This window comes from Balearica regulorum, chromosome 25 (genome assembly GCF_011004875.1).
Source record: "Balearica regulorum gibbericeps isolate bBalReg1 chromosome 25, bBalReg1.pri, whole genome shotgun sequence".
NCBI classification, from domain to species: domain Eukaryota; kingdom Metazoa; phylum Chordata; class Aves; order Gruiformes; family Gruidae; genus Balearica; species Balearica regulorum.
The window spans coordinates 1,543,534-1,568,194 of NC_046208.1; the positions used below are offsets into that span (position 1 = coordinate 1,543,534).

General features: G+C 51.3%; 1 protein-coding gene across 1 annotated transcript in view; it reads right to left on the reverse strand.

Annotated features, from left to right (window-relative positions):
• CTTNBP2NL (CTTNBP2 N-terminal like) overlaps positions 1–19,574 on the reverse strand; it is a 46,482-nt gene extending 26,908 nt beyond the window's left edge. The window contains exon 1 of the mRNA XM_075775999.1: positions 19,570–19,574. The gene's annotated coding sequence lies outside the window, so the exon portion shown is untranslated. The remainder of the gene's footprint in view (positions 1–19,569) is intronic.
• Between the last annotated feature and the right edge of the window lie 5,087 nt (positions 19,575–24,661).

The window sequence follows — 24,661 nt, forward strand, 5'->3', positions numbered from 1 at the left end:
GGAGAGAGGAGATTTCTCCTGAAGTATCACACCGGCAAGAGAGATAAACCACAAATACAAACAATTAGAAAGAAGCACATCTGTCATGTTTGTGACGCTGTCAGAACGAGAATCCATCTGGGAAAAGAGCCAGCCCTGCCTCCTTGGGAGTTATATATTTTTTCTTTTTAAATATTGTATGACATTCATCTCTATAGCCGTGTGTTGTTTGTGCTGGCATGTGGGTGTGTATTTCTGAAGGCTCCCCATATTAGCAGAAGATCTATAGTCTCATTCTAGAAATTTTGCCGCTATAAAAATATATTCTGTTTTTGACTGAGTGTTTTTTTCTTCTCTCCTGAAACTCTGGAGCCATGTAAAATAGCTTCATAAAACTTGTAGGGCTTTTTAAAGTAGAAGTTACTGCTTTGCCTTACTTTTAAAAATGCACCCTTGATTTTAAGTGTCGGGGTATTGTTTGTTTTTAAACAAGTGAATGCCGAAAAGATGCTATAAATTCCTTTTTTATTTTGTTGCTTATTGAGAAAAATCCAATTATACCTAAGGGAAACGGGAACAAAGTATTTCATAAAAATATATGGTACATAAGCAAACAAAGCCTCAGTCTTCCAAAGTAAGCGTGCAAAAAAGGGAAAATCTTTTCAGCATTATGCCTTGAGCAAATGCCCTCTCTTGGGAACACAGCAGTGCCCAAATTACCAGCACGAGCCCTTCCTCGGCACCAGAAAGTCCTTTGACCGGCATTGGCTCTCTCGGTGAGGAACGACGGGCCGCGGGAGCCCTGGATCCAGCCCCTGGCCCTCTGGTTGTGTCTGGCGGCTGCTCGGCGGCTCATCACGGAGGAGGTCTCAGTCCAAGTGCTGCCAGACCGGCATCCCCAATTCACATGGACTGGCCATCCCTGGAGTCAGGCCAGACCACGGGGACGTGGGGAGCATCCTCCACGCCGTGCCGGGGTTAAGCTGCCGATGCCCAGCCCTCAGTCTCCACGCCGTGCCGGGGTTAAGCTGCCGATGCCCAGCCCTCATCCTCCACGCCGTGCCGGAGTTTTAGGCTGCTGATGCCCAGCCCTCATCCTCCACGCCGTGCCGGAGTTTTAGGCTGCTGATGCCCAGCCCTCATCCTCCACGCCATGCCGGGGTTAAGCTGCTGATGCCCAGCCCTCATCCTCCACGCCGTGCCGGAGTTAGGCTGCCGATTCCCAGCCCTCACCGCAGGCACCTGCCATTAGTACAAACGTCATAAAACCCGCACGGGAGATCTCGGTGCTGCTCCCAGCCTCCGTTACGACCTTGTGGGAAAAGCCGCTTGGCTCAGTGGGAAGGAGACTCTCAGCCAAGGTTTCCCTGCCTGCGAAGTCGGGCTGTCGCTGCTTACGTCTCTCAAGTGTTCTGCCTTTCAAGGAAGGATGCGAAGTGCTGGAGAGAGCGTATTAGAGCAGCTGAGAAGCAGCTCCAGTTCAAAGGATGTTTGGAAAACCCTTTTCCCAATCAAGCAATTTGCAACTTCAATTGCTAAGTGTTTCCTTTTCGTTCCTTGGCACTCTAGCTCCATCTGAATTGGCTTTCTCAGCACTTCAGAAAGGCTTATGTTACATTATGTAAGATTTAACAGCCATCGCTTCTCCAAAGGTAATATAGAAATGTCTTTTTTATGACACAAGAGGGAGATTTCTCATTTGGGAAGGCGATTCTTCGTTGGTACCAAATGACTGCTTTTGGTGCATCCTTCATGCAACTTTGATCTAATAACTAATTTTTTTCTTTGAAAAAAACTAAAAGAAATTTTGTCGGTATTTCTGATAAATGGAAGTACCTGCTGGAGATACATACTTTAAACCAAAAGGAAATAAAATTTGCTTCTTTATACGTTATATCATACATATTTATGCGTACATATTTACATTTAAATATAGAGACCCCTCACGACACTGCCTGCATTCATGTAATTCTGCAGCTGAACAGACCGGTCGTTATGTCTCCAGTAACGCCTTGTTCGCCCCCAGCTTTGCACCGCACGTGCTAGCTCACATAAACCTGGCCGCCGAAGTCCTCGCCCAGTCCCGTCACAGCCCAGCCCAGGAACCATCCCAGGCTTTCTAATCTCTCCAGATAATTCCTCTTTCTCTCCACGAGCATTTATCCATCCCCGGGTTCACGCAGACTCACCGTCCCTGCGCGGGGAGCGGAAGGGCAGGCTGGGGGGGGGTGGCAGCGGGGCAGCGCAGGGTCTGTCCGAGCATCCTTTGCTTCTGAGCACGTGGCCTTGGACTCCATCCTGCGGATGAGGCCAGCCAGGCCAGCCTGGGCAGGGAGCTTCTCGCTGCACCTAAAATATTATTTACAGCAGGCAGCAAGAAGAAATGTCACTTTGCTCTCCTGACCTCCTTTTGCAATTTGCCAGGAAAAAAGCGCTCCAGGAGCTGCTGGTTTAGCGGATGACTTTCCCGACAGTGATTGAATGCTTTGATAAGAAGCAGGAGTTTGTTTGCCACCTCATTTACCATGCTGGGCTCTTTCTGCAAAGCACATAATACTGTTCTTACCAGACCAGGGCGTAAAAGAAGTAGAAAACAGAAATATACTTGGAAATGACCCTCACCTAACAGCACAGCCCATGGTCTCGCTTTCTTTGAATTACCCTACGCTCCGTGCGTTGGGAAATTGCTTTCTCTGACGGACGATTGCTTGCCAAAGCCCTGGGACCCTGATTGATTTCTGTGCCTCTGCAGTCGGGAGAGCAGAGAGGAGAGAAGCTTGAAAACCAGGACAAGAACTGGGAAGGACAAATTGTCCCTGGGCTGACCAAAGGCTGGTGTTTTCTAATCATCCCTCTAAGCGGAAAGGAGGGGGAAGACCAGGAGCTGTGTGGTTCTCACAGATCCTCACGGCCAGCAGCGGTGTCCGTTAGTCCTGGCTGTCAGAGCTCGCAGCAGCTCTGGGTCCTCGGGCAGCGCTCCCACGCCAGGCTGTCCTGGCGACTGCAGCCTTCTGCTTGGGAAATGCTGGAGCTCATCCATCAGGGTTGGCTCTTACAGAAATCCCGGGACTAGGATGGAACATTATGCCAAGGGACTGCACAAGAAAAAGAAATTTAAAAAATCGCATTATATCCAGAAGACGCTTGTTAGCCAGCGGTGACAGTAAACTGACACAGCAGCTTGCAAGAGGTGACAGGAGCCGCGGTCTAGAAGCAGGTTGTCCTAACGGAAGGAATCCGGATGTTCTGCACAGGGACAGAGCCGGGAGGAGAGAATTCTTCAGCGGTCCTCGTTTACTTTCAGTTGATGTGAAAGGCATTTCTTAAATCAAATTATTCCAAAAGGTAAAACCGACTTATGAGCATCAGTTCCTTGGCCATACCAGACTTCCAGAAAGTTTCTTCCTGTTGTAATCAAAATACTTTCAATTAGCTAGGGTTAGGGGTGACCATACCAGATTGCGATTTTCTGGAGAGCCTTTCTGAATCGCAGTTTGTGAATATTGAAGCTTCGTGTACGCTTCTGTTGTATCTCCCTTGTCCGGCATCTCCTTTGCAAGCTGAAGAGTCGTAATCTAGATAGGCTCTCTTCATACAGAAGTCTTTCCATACACCTTATCTCTATTTTTGCCCTTCTCTGCCTCTTTTCTAATTCAACCAGAGCTTTTCTCTAAGGTGTGACTGATATCACATACAGCGTGTGAGATGCAAGTCCTTCAGCTTACATGCAAAACTCATAGCTTACCCAGAGCACAGTTAGATGCAGAAGCTGATTGCTGATGGTATTTGCAGAAGGGTTCTGCATCCTATTTTCAGGCCAAAACAATACAGAATAAGCTCCAATTTTTTCCAACTGGCAGCGGGTAAAAAAAAAAAAAAAATAAAATTGCTTTAACTCTGTCCTGGTTTCTTGATTAGATGAAGGCAAATTACATGTTTTACCACCAGTCTATTATTACAACTTAAACTCCGCACAGTTTGTTGAATAGATGTGTTTTTCTCGCAGAAGATAAACTTCCTTCTCTGGAAAGATAACAGCACGGTTGTGTCCAACATAGCAATTTCTGAGCCATTTCTCCAAAAATAACACTTTTCAGACCAATGGTACAAGGCACGTGCTCGAGGCCAGTAAAGCCAACGTAGAGTGCAAGAGCATCTTCTGCTACAGGATTTTCTCTCCCTTGTAGGGGTCCAGCACCGTTGCAGGTTTTCCCAGCGTGACGGTCGCAGCATCGGCCAGGGAGCACTTTTTGCACGGACAGAGTCAGGGCACAGGTCTGGGGGTTTCCAGCAGCTTGCCTGGGAAGGGGGCTGTGAAACCCAATGACATGGGAGGCTGCTGGGCCAGGCTGGAGGCACTTCACTTCTCCCCAAGACACGAAAGCAGGAGGAAACCATGGGATGCCTAACGCAACAGCATCAGACTACAGATGACATCTTGGTCTGGTCCCACAACCTCCTTTTGCTTCGCTTCCACGACATTCATTTTTTCTTCTGCCTCGGATGGCCGACAGAAGACCTCCCTCTGCTCCGATACCAACGTTCCCTGGGGTTTCAGCAAAAGCAGGATCACGCACAGGGCGGTCACAGAGCTCGTGTCCTTCGTGCTTTGGAAGGGCGTTGCATCACGAAGAAACTGTCTCATATGTGGACAAACCACATTTTTTCCAAGCTAGACTGGGGCATGTCCCTTCCACCGCTTGCTTCAGGAGCGGCGGAGTTGGCTGATGGAGCGTAACTGGGTCTCGGACAGACACCCCGCCTACCGCTGAGATTAGGCGATGCCTGGCTCTGCCCAGAGGAGACTTTCATGGCAGGGTTCAAATACAGAACAGGACCTAAGCGAAGAGCCCTGCCATTAAACCAGCTGAACGGCAACGAGCAGCCTCCTGCACCGCCGAGCAGCTGTGCTAGTGATGACAGACCTACTCCATGAGATACACTAAAAATAACCAGTTCCAAAATTAGGCGTGCTTCATTAGACAATTTCTACACCTAGATGAAAATCATACTTTTAAGGTGCGCAGTTTGAAGTGTGGCGGTTCGCGTATGTATTTATTATCTCCTGAATGATGCAAAACGGAGCAAGTTCTGTTTGCTTTCACACAGCAATTGCTGCTTTGTTACCCAGAACAGAGGATTTTATTAGCATAAGAAAGAACCTGCAGGACAGATGCAGTATTTACAGGTTATTCACATCTGTATTTTCTAACTTTACTGAGTAATCTGGGGGGGAAAAAAAAAAAAAATCTTTCTGTTTTGCAGAGTGTTGCCTTGCTGAGTGGGACCCTGGAACATTGATGTTAGTTACTTCAGATAATGAACATGGTCTCCTCTCTTTTTCAGCTTATTTTTAATTTGAGTATTTTTTAAACCTAGTTAGGTTTTGAGCAATATATTTCTGCGTGACACCCGTTCTTGCCATTACTCCCAGGCTGTAGTTCTCCTGTGTCCCAACTACCTGCCTTCACCATCTGTCAGGGGAGAAACACCTCAGGCATATATATATATATAAAAAAAATCTATTTATTATAACTTTTAAATCACTGCAAACCTGCTTTGTATGGAGGAGGTTTTGGAACTATTTAATATCATTTTTCTAGTCCCGGTAGCTGGACAGTAACAATTTGAGCATGCATGAGTACATTTGCTCAAGTACCAAGAAAACGCGTTCATATTTTCCAGTGAAATTTCTAAAGGTAACTTGATATATCAACAGCTTCTCCAGCTAAGCACCAGAGCTCTCAGACTGTGTAATCTCAGTGAGGAACAGAGCTGAGCTTAATGAGTAAACAGACTTAGTTCACCAATTGCTTTTTCCAGAGCACACCCTGGTTGGCTTCTTCTGAGTCACGGACGGAACGATCGCTGTGGTTTTGCAGCTAGCGAGCTCTGCCCGCTTAAGCACACACCAACCCAAACCAGGCTCCAGCTCACCTTTAACGAGAGGATCTGGAGACCTTGCCAAGGTATCTGTCTTTTTTTTTTTTTTTTTTCCCTATATTCCCAGTTCCAAACTGCCCCCAGCCTACCCCAGGTTCCACGTCCTGCAATTGCCACAGCTCCTTCCCACGCGGAGGCTGCAGGGCACGGGGATGCTGCGGAGCACGGGGATGCTGCGGGGCACGGGGATGCTGCGGCTTCGCCTCCCTGGGAAAGCTGTGCTAAAACATTGAACGCAAATGTAACCAACCCCAAGGAGGATTCTGCAAACAGCATCTCCCAACTGTCCTGGGAACAGTAAAATGTTTCCAGAGTGTGTCAGCGTTTACCGAGATGCTTTTATCTCTTCATCAGCATAGGAAGAGCTGCTGTGTATCCCGAAAACCTCTTACGGCATTTTAATTAAAGTCTCCAAGCAAGCCCTTTTCCCTGCCTCTGCCAGTCTCCCTGCCCCCAGCACCCTGCTTTCCATTTTTATTGGATTGATTTCCAGGCTGACTGTATTTGACAACTGGACATTGCAATCACAATGATTTTTTCCTCCTCTTTAATTGAGAGGCTTATGATGAGAAAATAACCCGCCGCATGTGCTGGGGGCCCACGGTCTTTACACAAGGGCCCTGCAAACCCCCCAGGACCGGTGCAGCACTGGGGCACTGTCTAGCTGGGATGAGCACTCATTAACTTCTTTATAAGTGTTCTATCCAAAGTGGTTTTCAGCAATTAAGAGCCGAGGTAACCTTTCAGGGCGTTGCACCATTCATCCTTCACAGACGGATGCTCCCTGGGGTAAGGACCCAGCCTGGATTTTCATCTGGGATACATCTGGAAACGCTCTTGGTTTGGGCTGTGTTTGCTGGCTGTCAGGCACCCCGCTTGCCCGGCACAGCCCTGCACCCCACATTCGCCCCCACCGAGGAGCACGTCGCACCCCGTGGCAGCGGCACCAGCCCCGGACGGGGGGGACCTGCACCGCTGCTGCGTCTGGAGCAGCCGGGGTGAGCTGAGCCGAGCTGCGCCTGCAAGCCAGTTAGTTTTGTTTTATTTCTCCCTCATGGAAACTCATTTATTATTTTACATTACTGTCTGAAGCCTTGGAGCATCTCCTCCTGCATTTAAAATAGGAGGAAAAAACCTCTCTCTGCAACATTCACATGCAGGGTTAGCTCTCCCAGCCTCACCGCACAGCTTGGAGATTTGGGATGGGGAGGCTTGGTCGGACCCCTTGTAATGAGCAAAGCCATCTCAACTTAAAGAGCAGTTAATAAAAGATGCCTATACATGGGCTATAAGCACCCTGACACCTGATTAATCGTGCTACAGCACAGTACTCCTAACGGCGCTAAACCAAACACACAAACATTCAAAAGGAAGTAATTAACTCAAAAACTCAGCCAGTTGGTGCCCCGCTACGTGGAGAGCGCTGCCAGCTCCGCTCACGGGGAGCAAACAGCTTTCGCCGAACGGACAGGTTTGTTCAGCTTCGGACTTTGCTACGGAGGAGCAAAATTCACAGAAACGGAGGTTTGGCCCTGGACTGCGGAGTTTCTGAATCCCAAGAGCAGGATGGGGTGGAGGAGCCCATCACGGGGCTCTGCAGCGCTCGGCGAGGCCGCGGGCTGCAGCGCTGGTGGGCAGCATCCCCTCTCGTTCCTCCCACGTCTCTGGCCCCTGGCTCGGGTGAGACCCACGCGCAAGGAGCTCTCGGGCACCGGCCTGGGGGGAAAGGCTTTGCCTTTCACGAGCACCGCACGGGGATCACAGAGCAGAAAAGTTTCTAGAAAAGGAACCTGCTGAAGCACGCAGCTCACCTACCGAAACACTGCCGGCGGTGGAATCGGCGGCGCGAAGAGCTGGATTTGGGGAATACAGGGAAGCGCTTCGCCCTCCGTATGTCTTACGGTTAACGTAACAGACAGAGCGTGCAGTCAGCTAGCAAGGATGCAAAAATGAGAAGTTACGCTGCATCACAGGGTATAGAGGAAGTCCATACAAAACAGCTTTAATTTTATGGGTATTGTCTGAAACGCTGGGTGCTGTAGGAACTCAGCACCCTCAGGGAGAACTCTGCTTCTTTGGAAAGGAGGGAGCCTCTCCAGGGCAGGAGATGGCTCGGGGCGCTGGGCTCCTTGCCCTGTAGGAGCATGGGGAGGGCTCTGCACTCCATCTTACTTCCTCTGGGAAACAGAAAATGCTCCTACAGACAGCTTGCAAAATGTGATGGATCTGTCACTGAAGGGAAAAAAAAAACAGAAAAACTCAAGATGCCAATGCTAAGTCTTGGTTTATGCAGAAACACAACCAGATAAAATAACCCCTGGGATAGGAACTGCTCACATTTCACTGCTCCACAGCAATGCAGCTGCAGAGGTGCGTTTTCGTTGCAGGACAGCAGCCAGTAGTTTCCATGCTTCGCTGTTGTTTTTTTCCTCAAGACGAGGGGAGGAAGAGCTGGTGCCTACAGCGGTAACCTCATGTTTCAGTGGCATTCATACCCAGGGATCCTGCACCGCCTGGTGCCGTTCACGCTGATGGTGAGGAAGGGCACGGGCCCACGTCCCGCCGCAGAGGAGCCAGCCCAGGACAGCCACCTCGGTGCCACGTGTGACCACCTGCACCTTCCACGGGGCAGGTCACTAACGGAAGGACAGCTGATGCTTTCCAATGCACAGGGTGATCGATAAGGAAGAATTAACAGAGGAAACCGTAAGCGCTGTCGCAGAGGACATGGCAACGTTTCACTCGGGACAGCTACTGAGGACTTGCCCCAAAGTCGGTCGCGCTGCTTGTCTCTGGCTCAGTTTGCCTCCTTTGCCTGTTCTGTCCGTCTGGTTTGTGAGCTCTTGGTGCAGGGACCGCACTGCACGTTTGTTCAGCCCTAGCATAATGGGACCCTGATTTCATTTAGGGTTCCCTAGGCATTACTGTAATGTAAATGTTAATTAATAATAAAGCTTCTTAAAATCCCACATCCTTAATGATATATGTGGCCTGACTTTAAATATGTCTTTAAAAACCACCTCACTGCATCTCCACAAGAGATAAATTCAGGATTCGGACCTCTCCTCTCAGCAGCAAGAGCGCTGTAATCCCAGACTTGCCCTGGGAGCCAGGTATTTCCCTCTTTCTGAAGACCTCACATGCGGGACTTTGCAAACCGAGCTCACAAGATGTAGATTTTCCTCTGGCTCCTTCCAGAAACCAGTTTTTCCAAGCCTCCCCTACCCAAGTCCTTGGGAAAGCACCGTCACGGGACGGGGAATGCTGCTGGGAAGAGGCTGGATCCAGCTTTGCAAGAGCACAACGGGCTGGGGCCTTTCTGCTCCTTCTCCGTGCGGGCTGGTGCTGTGCACAGCCATCTGCAAGGCACAGGATCTTGCTCAGCTCCAAATTCCTGCCGCAGCCCAGGCGAAGCTGGGACTCCAGGCTTCCCAAAGCTGCTCCCGTCCCGACTCTCGGATCCCAGCGTCACATTATCCAGATTATCCACTTGCACGTTTATGGAGCGTCCCCTGCCCGCAGAAATTTGGCCCTTGCCTCATCCCTAGCCTCTGCGTTTCTGAGCTCTCCACACTAAGTCTGCCAGAAAAATCCTCCCTCCGACTCCGCATTTCTTGGCTTTTGTCGGTTATTCGCGTGCCAGCTTTGCTGTGACGTTAATGTGCTGAGGAGGGTTTCTCTCAGCAGGCAGCACCGCACCGAGGACTTTCCTAATGGGGATCAATGGGGCAGAAAGAAAACAGCGAGCCGGTGCTCCGCAGCATCCATCCTCCGGCAGCCTCTCGTGACCAGCTGCTGCCGTGCTCAACTCCTCCTCCTTCCCCCAAACGGGGAAAATTACACTACGGCCAGAAATTCCGGGTTAATTCACTAGTGGCTACTTAAACCGAGGATGACTGTGCCGCGAAGGTGGTTTCCTCTCATCTGTGAAGTGCTGCTGACACGCAGAGCTGCTGGGGGTTGGGAGCGAGAGGCAGAGGAGGTTCAGCAGACCCACAGCCTGGGAGGCAGCAAACCGCCTCAAAATTTGCAGCCCCCTCTCAAAGCCAAGGCGTGCAAAAATGCTGAGAATAAGAAACCCCCGACGCTCTCAGCGCGCCCTCCAGCCTAACTCCAGGCCAGCGCAGGCAGGGCAAGCAATAGATTGCTACCGATCGAATTTATATGCCGACTGACGAGCAACATTAACATACGTACGCAACAACTATATCCTGCAACAAAGCAGACCTTGGCCTGAGTTACGGAGCGGCTGCGTGCACCTCGGAGCGCAGAGAGGACGACGGCAGAGCGGGGACGCAGCCCCGCGTCCGCTGCCACCAGCCCCCTCGTCCTGAGCCGTTTCGTTGTAAAGCTGCAACTTCGGCCGCAGCGCAGCTCTCGTGAAACTCTTGTGAGTCTTGTGAAAAGGCGAGAGCGTGGAAGAACGTAAAGAAACTTTACTTCCACCTGGAAGGATTTTCGGAACGTTTCTCAGCAGCATCCCACAGGGCACTGTGGGACTGAGACAACACTTCCCTGAGACTCCGGCCAGAGAGGTTAAAGCAAAGACGGGGCATTTCTGAGCCATTTAACGTGCCAGGCAAATTTCTTATCCCGAGAGCCTCAGATTCCTGTTTTTCCGAGGAACGTGACAGACGTCAGCCAGCGCTAATGCGGCTCTGACAGAGGAGCAGGAGTCACCGAGGGCACGGGTCCTGCTTTGATTAGTTCTGAGCTGGTGAAGGGGGAAGGGAAGAAGAGAAGGAAGATGTGAAAGGAACATTTTAAAGGCCACGGGCAATGAGGCAAGTCAGGAGTAATAATAAGAGCACCAGTCTGTATTAGGACTTCACTTACAAATAACTTATGGACGGCAGCTATGAGATCAATGTGATTTCATACCCGATTAAACCGTAGTGCACAGAGTCCTGGAGGCTGCTTATAAGCACGATTTCTGCTATGTGCCGCTCACAGATGTAACACTCTGATAACATTTACTAATTACATGTTTACTCTGTTCAAGCGCTTTCGTAGCATAACCCAGCACGAGGGCAGCCGGCAGGGGCACCCAGGTCCCCCAGCTTACCCCCCCTCAGCATCCCGACCAGCACGGGAAGGGGCCGTGCACCGTCCCCAGCACCGCAGGATAAGCGAAGGCGGGAGCAGGTAAAGCAATGTTGCCGACGGCGTTTCACCTGCAGCCGGACCGGCCGTTTGGAGGCTCCTGCTCAGGGAGAAAAGATTTGACTCTCCCCTCGCACTCAGCATTTCAACAGGGCAGAAAACAAGCAGCAGATTTCCACAGGCGGGGTTTTTTTGGTGTTTTTTTTTACGGAGGCTGTCCTGGAGCCTGCTGGCGTGGGCTCCCGCGGATGAGAGGCAACGAGGGGTTATTTCGACACGAGCGTGGAGGAGTGAGATCAGAGCTGCTCATCTGACATCTCTCACCCCCCGTTTCCAGGGAAGGCCTCGAGCAGACGTGTCTCTGGTTATTGACTTTCAGAAGCCTTTGACATTCACATGCTCTGGCTTTTGCGAGGAAAGATTCCAGCAGCAATTTATTCTTAAATTGCCAATATAGATAATCTGCAACCCTCGCTCTTCATCTGACCTTGGAGCGATGCCCCCAGCCCAGGCAGCCGCACGCTGCCTTCCCCTCCTGCCGACGGCCGGGGTCCCCACATCCTTGTGCCTGGCTCACCCGGATGCCCCGGCCCCCTCCCAGCGCTTCTGCACATCCCGGCCGGGCCCAGGGCTGAGCCAGCACCTGAGCCGGGAGCAGAGTCCCACCAGCCCAAAGCGCAGCTGGAGGGTCTGGCCACCAGCCCTCCCTGGCACTGGCCACCTCCCAGGTGCTGCCAGGGGTGGGATGCATCTTTGCCCGCGGGAAGCCACGGTGCGATGGATGTGCCGTAACGGACAGATGCTTTTTAACGCTGCAGCCTCTTGTTCTGCTCCTCACAAATTGGTTGTGCGCTCGTCAAACCTCTCATCCGTTAACCAGAGACGCTGCTTCCCCCAGAGACGAGCTCAGGTGGACGTACGCCCTACGCGGGAGCGTGGGGCAGCAGCTCAGCAGTTTGCGTTTGAAAATGGACAGTTTTACTGGCAGCAACCCCCCCATCCCCAGTACCGCTGCTGGGATTGACGTGCTGAGGACCACCGAGCCGCTGCAGCCTCCCCTCTTTGCAGGGACGTCACCAAGCTGTGCCAGGCTGCGAGGAGCCTCAGACCTAAACACTATCAATAAGCGACGATAACAGCGAGCGCGAGCTGCGTGGGGTGGGAAACGTCACCCGCTTCCGCGGGTGGGGTGGGGGCTGCTGACCCAGCACACTGCGGTTGTCAAAGCACCGCTCTTGGCGTGCCCGTCCCTGCTCCTCGAGCCCCGGGCTGTATCAGCTCGTCACCCATCAGCAGCGCGGGCTGGCGCGGTCACCCACGTCCCGTTCGGAAATGAGACCCTGCGAGCGTAACGCAGAAGGGCACAGTCACTGCGGAGAGCGGGAGGGAAATCAAGGGCCCTTCCACGTGCGCGCTCCGCAAAGAGATTAAAATGCAGATAAGCGATCGTGTCAAACACCAGGAGCGTGGTTAGTTTTCCCCTCTCAGGCACTTGCTGTTTTCACAACGGCAGTGGCGGCAGGGGGAGGAAAATAATATTTCTGAAAACAAACTAACCCAAACAAGGTCTGGGCAGCACTAAAACCCAAGGCCGATATTTCCTCCCCAACATATTTAATAACACAAAGGCAGAAGGAAGCGGCAGGGCCAGACATTCAAGAATATTTCTTACTCTTCAGATCTTAAAAAATTAATACGGTGGCTGGTGAAGATTACTTTCCTTCTACAGATGGAGGAGCAGAGGTGCAGCTGGATGGCTCCAGCGAGATGTCAGCGCAGGAGATGGAGCACAAGAGCAAGTCCTTGTTTAAATACGAACACCGCGGGGAATGGGCTAATGCATTACAGGTACGCGTGAGAAACACCTAGGAAAGACAGGGGGTCACTGTTTCAATCTGGTAGCTGCAAGGTTTAAAACTCTCTCATTAAATGCATATTCTTTTCCCAGAAAGCATAAATTACCCTGCGAGTCAGCAAAGTCACAGTAGTATTAAATCAGCATGAGAGGAGTCAGGCTGGAGCCCTCTTAGCTGCTTCAGGAAATAGCTGGTTCGTGGGGAAGCAACTACAGCATCAGACGCTGCCGTGCAACAGGGAGCTCGAGCCTCTTCGAGCTCTTTGGGTGATGGATTGCATCTTGGAGGTTGCTCCAGAATTTGGTCCAGTTCTCATTTTATTACATCTGCTGAGAAAACACAGCTGAGTTTTTATTACCCAGGAAACCCTTTCTCTACCACATGTAATAGTTTATTGAAAAAAATGACTCATTCAGTTTAATAACGAGAGGACACTTGTGTGGCCACCCCTATTAATTCCAAGCCAGCCCGCCTGCATCTCGGAGTCTTTGCGAATTCGGGGCCGAAAGTCCCCGGGCTTGCTAGCATGCACGCAGAATTATTCTGGCAGCTCTGCTGCAGCCATGTGAAAGACCATCCTGAAAAACCACCGGTGCAAAAGGGAACTCGGAGGACAAATTTCCATAAAGCAAACGTAAGTAAATTTAAGGGCTGCTGTCGAGCCAACGGTCCGTGTGAACCAGTGTGCAAACTCTGCCCCGCCGGTGCGGAACAGCTCTCCCCTCCCAGGCAGAGAGAAGGGGGACAGTTAAGGAAAATGTCCAAAAGGTTGTATAATATTGTTATAATATGTATAATATTGTTATAATATGAATAATATTGGAGGGATCTGAGCTAACAGCAGCTAATGGGGATTTTTGCCCCACCCAGCACAGAGGGAAGCCGCGGTGCTCTCCAGTCAAGATCCTTCATATTGCTAACGGGTGATTAGTTTTGGAAGCGATGCTCCTCGCTTGTTCTCTTTCGTGGAGCAGAGGCCACACGCTGCCCCAAGGTGACCAGAGAGCTCTGAGCTCCCACCGGGGGTTTGGAGGGTCTGCGGGAGGCTCTCCGTGTCCCGCTGCCCACCAGCCGTCCCTGCGACCCGAGACGGGATCCGGAGCCCTTTGCTGGTGCAAACCCGGCCTGGGTGAGTACCGGTTGAATACCGTATTGTTCACACACCGGTCGGTGCCCAGAGCTGCTACGACTTCCCTGCAGCCCCAGGCACGGTCAGCACCCCCACGGACAGAGCTCGCAGGCTCTGTCTCCGTGCAAGGTCCGTGCTCCCCATCAGCCCGGAGCAAAGGAAGAAATTCAGAAATCTGAATGGAAAGGTGCTGTCATCGATGGCTGCACCGTTTCTGCTTTGTTGGATGAAAGGAGTTACTCTCCAGGCTCGGCTTTGTGGTCTCCAAAATGACAATTTGCTCAGCAGGAAGAAGGATGTCAGGGGGTGCGGAGGCTGCTCGATAGACATCGGCATCTCTGCGAAAAGCCCGACGCTCGTGTGGAGAGCGATGCTTCGTCCCTACAGTACAGAGGGACCGGCCTGGTATCATCATGCATGTCAGGCTTGCTCACATTTAGCAGATTACTTTAGAATTTGCATTCAGGCAACGTGAGTTGAAATAGCAACCACAAACTTTATCAGTCTAATATATAAGGTGATTTGCATAATTTCCTATTCGCGTGGGGCTCCCATTTAATTTTTTTCCCCCTCATATGATCAAATATACCTACTTCCAGATGAAACACTTTTCAAGTTTAGAGGATTAACCTGCCTGCGAGAAGCGACAATGCTGACTGCTTGTTATCTACAAAATACAACTCCAGGATCCCTGCAAGCTGGAGAAATCTCTGCTCTCTCCGTTCCTTGCCACAGGGAATTGCACCACCACCACTTCCCGGGGTTTGAGAAAGAAGTCTCATACAATGCCTGCCCAGGACCCCCCCTTTTTTTTCCCCACCCCTCTTTTTGTGCCTGGGCCACATGTAGACATAGATGGGGATGCTGTAGGTCACAGAAAGCTCATGTACGTCCACCCAGAGATATCCCAGGTTTGATGTCCAAGGCTGCCAGTTCCCACAGGGGTGCAGCATTGCACCTTCTGCCCAGGGGGATGGAGCTGGTTTGCTCTGCCAACGGTTCAGCTCCCTCTCACACAGGCAGAAATGGGATTCAGAGCTGTGTCTGACAAAGCAGCTATTGGGAAAAGAGCAGCTTTGCAGCTTGTTTGAATGACACAAGTCTTTAGGAGCAATGAGTAGTCCATGACTGGATTCGGTAACTAGGATAACACTGGCTCTGCTACTCTTTGGAGGGCACGGAAGAGACGCGTCATCCCCGTCTGCCTCAGTTTCCCCACATCAAGTATGAGGATGGTACTATTGGTGGACAGTAGAGGCAGTGTGAGAAAAAGGCCATTGCTACGGTTAATTAATATCCGGAGGACTGAGCTCCTCAAACAGCAGGTTCAAAGCAGCACCCCACGCCCAGCTCGAGCGTATGCCATCTCCCGCCACGCGTCACCTCATCCACGGACCCATCAACCAGCGCGACTCACGGAAGCTCGAGGCTTATCGCTCGCTGCGGGAGGGAGAACTCCTCGAAGGCGGCAGAGCCCCATTGCTGCCAGGTCAGCGAGGTGCCGCGCGTACCCCCGCCGCACCGAGCCCGTCCCCGTCCCCCCTCGAGAGCCCGCGTGGATTTTCCATCTGCGTCACCTGAGTGACAGAGATGAAGTGGCTCTTTGTCTAACACGGATTAATATTTAATGCAGGCTTCTTCACACCTGCCACGCTGGCTGGACAGCCTGCCTTTTCCTTCGCGGGCAGAAAAGCCTACATTGATCCGCTGCTAAAAATAGACCCTCGAGGTTCAGAGGCAGTGCCACCAGCTCCCCCGGCGAGGCAGCAAAAGGGTTCTTGCGTCTGTTGCCTGGCAGAGGCCCAAAGTATTTTTCTGGTACAAGGGGCTTTTTTCATGCATCACCAAAGAACAGAGCTGCTATTTTTAGCTCTAATAAGCATATTTAATTTCCTACTGCCTCATTTCAACTGTTTTGTGCGACTAGCATTCCTAAGCACGTCCCCAGGGACCGGGGCGAGGACCAGCCCTGTGCCGCTGGCCAGGCTGAGCTCGGCGCTTTGCGGCTGGTTTGTGTCCCTCGAGCATCCAAACCGATGCTGTTCCTCTCGGCACCACCAAAGCCCAGGATTCGGCAAGGAGCAATGCGCCAAGGCCACCCCAGCTCTAACCCCGAGGGTCCCACCTCCATCGGGGACTGCAGGGTCCTCCGGGTAAGGACACCCCCCCCACCCCCCCCCCAAGTGCCCCCGTTACTATCTGGGGCAGCAAAGCGCTCCCATTACACGAGTAATTAAACAACACAACATCAAAGGTCGCTCATTTGAAGGTACAAAATGCAGAGTAAGGTCCAAATTTTGCAGTTCAGAGTCATTCCCAATTGCAAAAGAGCTGTGGGAAGAGCGGGGATGGTAGAGCCATTATCCAGCTGGGAATGCTGTGGTGCATGGGAGAGCTCCTGCACGCTTTGCTGATCACCAGCATCGTTCCTGGACCACACAAGACAAAGTCATGCCACGGGCCCCTTGGAGTTCAAGGTAGGCAACCAGTGTAGCACAGACAGAAAATACAGAAGATTTCCAGAAGTTCCCCCCCCCCCCCCCCCTTGATTTCATGGAGAAAAACACAACAAATATCTCTTGAGTAGATGGTTGGCAAAAGCTCTACAGAAAAAACCTCCCGCTTGCGAGGAGCTGGGGCGTTAGGAGGGACTGGGAGTTTTGTGCAGCTGCAGAGGTGGGAATCCGAGGGTGACAGATGAATACGGCTTCACCGGAGCCACATGTCTCATGCCAGAAAACCGATCCCGGGAGGTGGGCAGGTCCCCTCGGGCTGAGGGCACCGTCCTGCTCCGGGGGTCTGAGTAGAGGAGGAGCCCTGCTGCACCCCTTCTGCCCCCCCGCCAAATAACCCCTACAGAAACAGGGGGTTCTTGAACGTGGGGAAGAAGAGGCTGTAGGTACTGGAGAGATGCTTTTGCCATTTTCCTGCCCCTGCACAGGCCTAGCAACGAAGAGCGAATGCCTTTCCATCTCCATTCGGTGAGCTTAGAAAAAAGTAATTTCCAGCACCACCAAATGTAGCGTACCTCCTTCACAGCAGAGAGGCAGAAATGTGCTGGATGTGGAATGAAAAATGCATCTGTCCTGGTTTTGCAGGGATCACTGTGCTCGGCTTCTCCCAGCCAGCCGCGGCAGCCCTGACCAGCACCCTCCAGCATGGGCTGGCATGGCTCTAACAACTGCCAGGGGAAGAGGGAAAAAGTCCTGATCAAACCCTGAATGCGGATGGAGTGGAATGTTCTTAAGGTTTGATGGATTCATCAGAGCAAGGAAAATTAAAAACAAAATCCTATTGCGGTCGAAAGTACCAATGAGAAAATAAGGTGGCCGTGGCGTGCTGTGCAGCGATGCCCGCCGGCTCCGAAAGTCACCGTCCGGCAGTGACCGCAGCACGAGAGCTGCCCTGAGCTGTTCCCATCACTCGGGACTTCGGGGGAAGAGCAGGGGAGCCAGCCGGGAAGGGGTTAGCCCCGGCTTCACAACACGCACGACACAAACACCTTCTCCTTGAACGGGCAGAGGCCGGCAGAACCATCTGGTGATGGACCTTGCAGATGACTTCAGAAGTGTCATAACTCCTAAACTGCCCACGAACGCATCGGGCTGTACTTCCCGCCAGCATCCTCTTAGATGGAGAGAGCATTCAAAGCAGGGTCCAAATTCACTTTCCATCCATTATTGATTTTGGTTGCAAGGGAAGGGGATGCAAACGCTTCACTGTGCTTTACGTGAGAAGTAATGTAACGGCACCCAGCATCCCCGCATAACTCACTGTCAAGTCCAGGCTGCAAATACAGATCTAACAACTAGACAAATAAAGAATATGGGCTGTTTATAGCTCAGTCCTTATCCTCCGGTAATCAATATGGCTCATTAGGTTTATGAGACAATCATGTCTTCTGCTACCCTGGCCCAGAACCTCTGAGTAATGGCTTGCCAATGCCAAGTAATTATAACGATGTCTTGCAAGTGAAGCAGAAACAACCAAGTAAACTGATTTAAAGCAGTTTAATCGGGCTGAGTTTTCCTTGAGCTCAGTGTCTTTCCAATGTTCTACCTCTAACTTTATCAGCCCAAACCTGTGCTTTATTAGATATTCTTGTTGGGTTTCCACGCTGGGGACCTGGGGACGGTTCTGCTTTCAGATCCAGAGATACATCAGGCTATTCCCCTCCCTCTCTCCATTACCTGCCCTTTCTGCTGTGGCTTTGCTTCAGGGGAAGCAAGGGGTAAACGAGCTACGTGCTGTCCCCAAAAATGACACAGGGCATCGACCCCAGACATCCCCAACCCAGGCTGATCCTCAACCATCTTCCCCGTGCCACAGCTCGCTGTGCTGTCCCTGCAGACGGGGAAACGTTAAGAGAAGGAGAAAGGCAACAGAAGACCCTGACACCTCTGTGACGGCCAAGAAGATGCCCTACAAGCAACACCAGCCCCCCAGCACTGCTGGAGTTACTCCTCCTTTCCAGCTCGCTGGTCGCACCCTTATTCTAGGTGTGGGACACCAGCGTGTACATTTGCACGCTGCGTTGGCTCAGACAAAGCTCTGTCATTCTTCCAACCCAAGAACGCGGCATTTGGGTTAGCAGGCAACACAGCTCTTACAACGGTGACCGTGGAAGGTCAGCGGCACGTGTTTTTGGATTAGGGGGCAGAATCCTTCAGAAAAACCCATTCCTCTGCCAGTGGCTTGGCAATAAATGAAGGATGCTCTTGGGACTCAGTATAATGATTAAAGGAACAGCAATTACACAAGCAACGCTGTTAACCAGGGGTAAGGAAGTGGTGCTGTGGGTGAGCAGTGCTCCTCTCGACATCCAGCTGCTCCTGCAGAAGTGCTCCTTCCTCCAGCCCGTCCCCTCTGCACCCTGCAATTCAGCAGCTACCCCAGGCTCTGCAGCAGGCAGGGATAACGCTGCTCACCCACAGCAGGGTTTTCTGCTCTTTCTGCGGTCTGGTGTTTGGTTTGAAACGCCTGCACGTCAGTCCAGCCTTCGCTGCAGAGATGGCTCGGACCCCCGGTTCAGGAAGGCAGGGTCTGACCAGCACATCTTCTCTCAGGACGGCTGATTCGGGAGCAGCCATTGTACAAGAGATTTGCAGACTTTCAGGAGCCTTGCATCTCATTGGAAATATTTGATATTTTATACCCCTTTGCATCTGTTTCTTTTAGGCAAGCAGCTACCCTGAGCCCTGCAGCATCCGTGGGGATGGAGCTCTCCAGTCCCCTCTACCTCCCTTCTACCATCTCTCCCTGCAGCTCCCTCCGTCAGGGTGCTCCAGCTCTCGCTCGGATGTTTGCCCTGCGAGTGAAGTGTTTAATTTCATCGTGAGCTGGATGTGTGGCTTAATAGCCAAGGTTAACTCTTTTTTTCCATCTCCTCAGAGCAAAGTGGCCCATCTATCCACTAATAATGTTTGATCAGAGAAGGGTGGCTGTTAGCAAAGATTAACCGGCTTCAGCGGTACGGGGCAGAGCCCGCAGAGACGGGTCGGGGATGCGGGTTCCTCTCCCTCCGAGCAGCAGGCGATGCGTCTTGCTGGCGTCCCTGCAGCCCGCGCCGCACGCTCGTTTCTCACCTCCTTTCCCCGTCTCCCCCAAGCACCTCTCGCAGCGGTTAGCAGACACCCCCAGCTCCTGCGGGGCTGATAACTGCAAGCATTCTGCAGATTACTACTTTGGCAGGGCTTAAATGTTTGCCGCAGACATAAGCCTTGTCATGGTTGATTTTATTTATTGTTGTGTAAGTGTATTTCCAAATAAAACAGAAAGTGAACAAATAAACTGTGTGACAGAGCTATAAACCCCATGCCTGCTCATTCACTTGAAGAAAAGCCTGCCTCAACTAATTAACCTGTGCAAGCCTTGTGCTGTTCATAAACAAGCCATGAATTAATATTGTATTTTTTCAAGCAGCCAACATACGCCACTAAATCTTTATTGGGCAGCAAAAAAGAAATAGCTCCCCTTCCTAGGTTAGACACAACAACAACAACAAGAGGCTGAGTTCTTTAAATGAGAATGAAATATTAGAACAAGTTTTTCCCTGAGCACGTCTGGACCGTGCTGAAGGTTTGCGCGTATGGAAGGGGCTGAGCTGCAGCCGCCCTGGCACTGGGGAGGGTTAGAGAAGCAAATACCAAAACGGTGGAAAAATAAATCCGAGGAAAAGCCGGCAGAGGACGTGCGTTAGGGACACGGGTCTGCCGGCCCCGCACAAGTGCGCGCAGATGATACCTGCAGGCTTTTCTTCAGGATGAGCCCTACGCGTTTACTGATCATACACACATAATGGGAGACTTCAAGAAAAAATAGAGGGGGGCCAGAAACACAAATCAAGGAGTAACATTTTTGAAGGAGAAATTATAAATTGCAATTTAATCACATAATCACTTTGACACTCTCAAGCAAGCTAATTTCTTCCCTTGCCTCATTTCACCCACTTGGCAAGATGAATCTTAATGAATAATGTCCTATGAATATTTAATTTTTTGATCAATTTGATTTTTTTTCCCTCATATCCCTACCTGCTGGATGGATAAGTCAGTTCTCCCCTCTTTTCCTCTTGCAAACATTCAGAGCACAACAGCTCCTCCTTCGACTTCCACCTTTTCTGGGTTTTTTCCTTTTTTTCCTCCCCTTTTGGCCAAGCAGCGGTCATTGCCGTCACCCCTCACCCATCCTCTGGCAGCTGCCCAGGGCTCACCCAGTGGGTGAGGAGCCCCTCGCCAGGGGACTGGGACCAACGACACCAACCTCTTTCACCCCATAAACCACCCACCGGTTCCGGGGAACTTCCTGAAACCAGGAAAACTTTGCAGACAGACAAGCAAATTGATTGCCGAGAATTGCAGATCTTTAATGCGAATTGATTATCTCTAATGGTTTTAAAGCAATTTAAATATAACTGGATTGTTTGGGCAAGAATTTGGCGTCTAAGGAGAGGGCAATAACAATCTCCCTGCTAATGAGTATTGACTGGCAGCATCCTTGCGCGCGGGCGATGCTGCTCTCGGCTGTGGGGGCCCCGTGGGTCCTCTCTGCCAGCCCTGCAGCTTCCACGGCCAGCTCCAGACACCGTCCCTTGTCCCCTCGCTAAATACAGATCAGCCGGTGAGGGGGAGCCAGCGCAGGCTTTTAGGAGCACACGGGACATGTCTGCTAGGGCTGGCCTAAGGAGGGCTGACCACCTCCCGGAGCAGGAGGGCAGGATAAACGCTCCGCTCAAATCCCTGCCTATGTTGTTTGCTGTTTGTCTCTCCAGGCTGTTTAATCAATTTCTGCCTAAAATTCCTGAATTGGAGAAATCTTTTCAAAGTTAGCCCTGGTTTCAAGCTGGAAATCTGTGCCCTTGACTTCACGGTACAATCCATCCACACCACTGCTGCTCCCAACGAGCTGCAGTGAATCACCAGACAGTGCTGAGACAATGAGAAATACGGAACAGACTTTACCCTGAAAGCCATCGGATTGGGGTTTCTTCATGTTTGTGCTGAGAACCACCAAAATACCTAGTCTGAAAGAAAAGCTGCACTTCTAGCTCAGCCTGACAGGGTATTTTTTTTAAGCTTGCTAAGTAAATGTGGCACCCAAGGCAATGCTGGAAAAGTTATTGCAGCTGCACTCTGGAATAGTGTAATTTTGCCTATAAATGGGTTCAGACGAGAGAAGCATAGTGAACAGGCTGGGACCCGAAGCCTGGTTTGGAAGCGGTGAAGACAATTTCTGGAAGCTGGGATGCTGCGCTGCACATGGCGGGTCCAGGCTGGGCAGAGGGTAACCCGTATACAACACCTAACGGCTGCAGGAGGGTTTGGGGGAAACCTTTAGCATCAGCCCACTTGCACAAGCAGTAGGAGAAGGATGTAAGGACCCAGAATTTAGGAGCCATCAAAAAAAAAAAATTCCCAGGAGAATTGTTATCATTCATACTGCCGGGCAGGTTATTACAGACTCCTCTGCTCTTGCCTGAGCTAAAGAGATGCACACAGTGCTTCAAGAGGGTCACAACGTACGTACTTCTGGTTTTGGTCACTTGTTTCATTAAACGAGATCTCCAGGCCCATTGAAGGAATTCCAGGAGCTTTTGGCTGCTTCTCACTTGTGCATCAAGGAGCAATAACGTGCCTTTGGCCAGAAATCCACATTTACAGTGCCCGGGAAGGCTCCCGTGGGCTCCGCAAGACACTTTCTGTAACCCCAGTCTTGCTTAAACTTGGTATCCCCTGCTCCTTACGCCGTTTCCTAGCAAACAGGTGATTACTGCTTAATGTGATTTGCGCTGTCTATAAATTATTCAAAAGAAATCTCAGATAACAATTTATGAATGTACTGCAAAAGATAAACAAGAAATTTAAGTCTTGTTTTGATTGAAAAGGAAACAAGCTGCAATCCTCACGAGGAGGCGGCACATTAAGTTCTTCATTAGTATAGATGAGCTCTTACCCCATCCCGACCCGCTTCTCCCAGTCACCTCCCTCTTCAGTCCTCTTTGCCAGCGGGCTTGACCATCCATCTCAATCTCGGAGGACTCGTGTTTGCCACCTTTTAAATACCTCAGGGTATGCAGAATGAGCTAGACAGGCTTCATCACCTTCGGGTGAAATCCCCGAGCTATTTTTATGGAATCCTGACACACCATCTCCTTGCTGGCTTTAACCTTGAATCCCTTCCCCTGGCATCACCCCTCCCCAAATACCAACTCTCACTCGGAGCAGGGTGCAGAGAAGCTGTAACAGGGGGCACAGCGCTTCCCACGGCCTCCCACAAACCAGTAAAACCAGTCCCAGTCTCTGCAGACGATGGGGATCCATCACCGGGGGTCCCTGCAGGTTTGCATTGTCACTTGTAACTGATTGCGGGGGAACTGAGCTGCACAGTCCGTCCGCAAAGGGCAAAGCATCCGAGAGCACCAGCCGCGGCTGCAGGAGCCCTCGCATCCCCCACGCTGCCGCCTGCCCTGCCTGCACCTTCCCCCTCTGCCCTGCCTGCTGCTCCAGCCCAGCCAGTTCATAAGCAACTGGGCTTAATAAATCAGCAGAAATGCTTCACTTAAATTCATCGCCCAATATTCAAATCTGCCAACTGTTCGAGCAAGCGAGAGGCTTTAAGGGTGGCTGGCACGTGCCCGTTTGTTTAATCTGTTTATTAAAACTGACAGTCAAATCGCTAGAAATACAGCTGAAATGCCTCCACGAATTTAAGAGAGGAGAAGCCTGAACCCCGTGGCACAGAGGGTTTTTCTAGGCTCCGAGACTGTGCACGTGCACAGCAGATCTGCAGAGGGAGAAGAGAGGACAGCGAGGTCGTGGGAAGCTGCACAGACTCCAGAACGCTGTGATGTGTTCCTGCCTCCGCTCCACAGTCCCTCTGTACTTTTGGGATGCTGTTAGCTGGGACCCCCACTTTCCCTTCTCTGTAACGCGATTTCTTAGAGCCTGTGCTTGCCCTGAAAATCTGACAGGGTAAAGCGACTCCACGCATCAGCAGCTCTGCAAGGAAGCGCTGATCCAGACCGAGCTTCCAGCCTGCACAGAACACCGGTAGCGAATGCTTGTAGCATGCTGTAGAGCCGGCAGATGTTTCCTCCTTCCCTATTTTTCTCTTTTTTTTTTTTTTTCCTTTAGAAATAGGAATTCATTACTAGGTCCTAATTCCTCCCTGCATGAAAAGCAGCCAAGCTATTGGCTTCCCACATTCATCATCTCCCTGGCAGCACCTCCAGACCTTTCAGCAGAATTTCTCAAGCAGCCCAGGGAAGTGGGTGAGAGTTTATAAACAGAGTTCAGTCCCTTTAAGATGATCCGAGGGAGAGATAACGGCATTTTATCTCTCTTGGATATACTTCAGCACGGAGTTTGTCCCTGATGAAGATCCTAAAGCCGCCTTCTGAAGTGGGCATCAGTGGAAAACGGATTGCATGGAAAAGCCAGCGTGAACTGGAAGACCGAGGCACTCGCTGTGCTCGAGCGGTCGCTGAGGGGAACGACTGAGGCTTCGTGGGGATGGGGACGGTCCTTGGCGCTTCTGCAGTTTGTGCTGCAGCCAGGGGAGAAGCGGAACGGCGCGGAAGGAGCGAGGTCAGCCAAGGCACGTCGCCTTCTGGCTTCAAACCGCTGCAGTCGGTTCAGTGACCCTATCTTGTCAGTGCGTGAAAACGAATCCAAAGGAAATGTGTTTTAAACAATTTGTGACACGGCACTTTCTAAGGCTATCATCATGTTTGATTACTCTGCACTTACTATGAATCCAGGTGACAGAGTCCCTGGTGGCTCAGCCCATCTGCCATCGGGTGCTGTCCCGCACAGAGCCCGCGGTCGCAGGGCAAGCCACCGAGCAGCGCCTGCCCGCAGACACTTCCCATCATCGAGGAAACAAAGTCATCTGCAGGCTGTGCTCATTTCCTGCGTTTCCACATTTTCCAGGTATAGCGGCAGCCAGAGGGAGTTTGAAATTATTACAGACCTTGTTTGCAATAAACCTGTTCTGAACTTTGAAAGGACCAGAATGGAGCCCCAGTGCCCGGACCTGAACCTCATCAGCCTGCCAACTGGGTGATGATGCTTTCTCCACGCTAGAAACAGTAAACATCATGCGCAGAAGCCTTTAGAAAAATCACTGCAACGTACTGGAGAGCAGAAGGGCT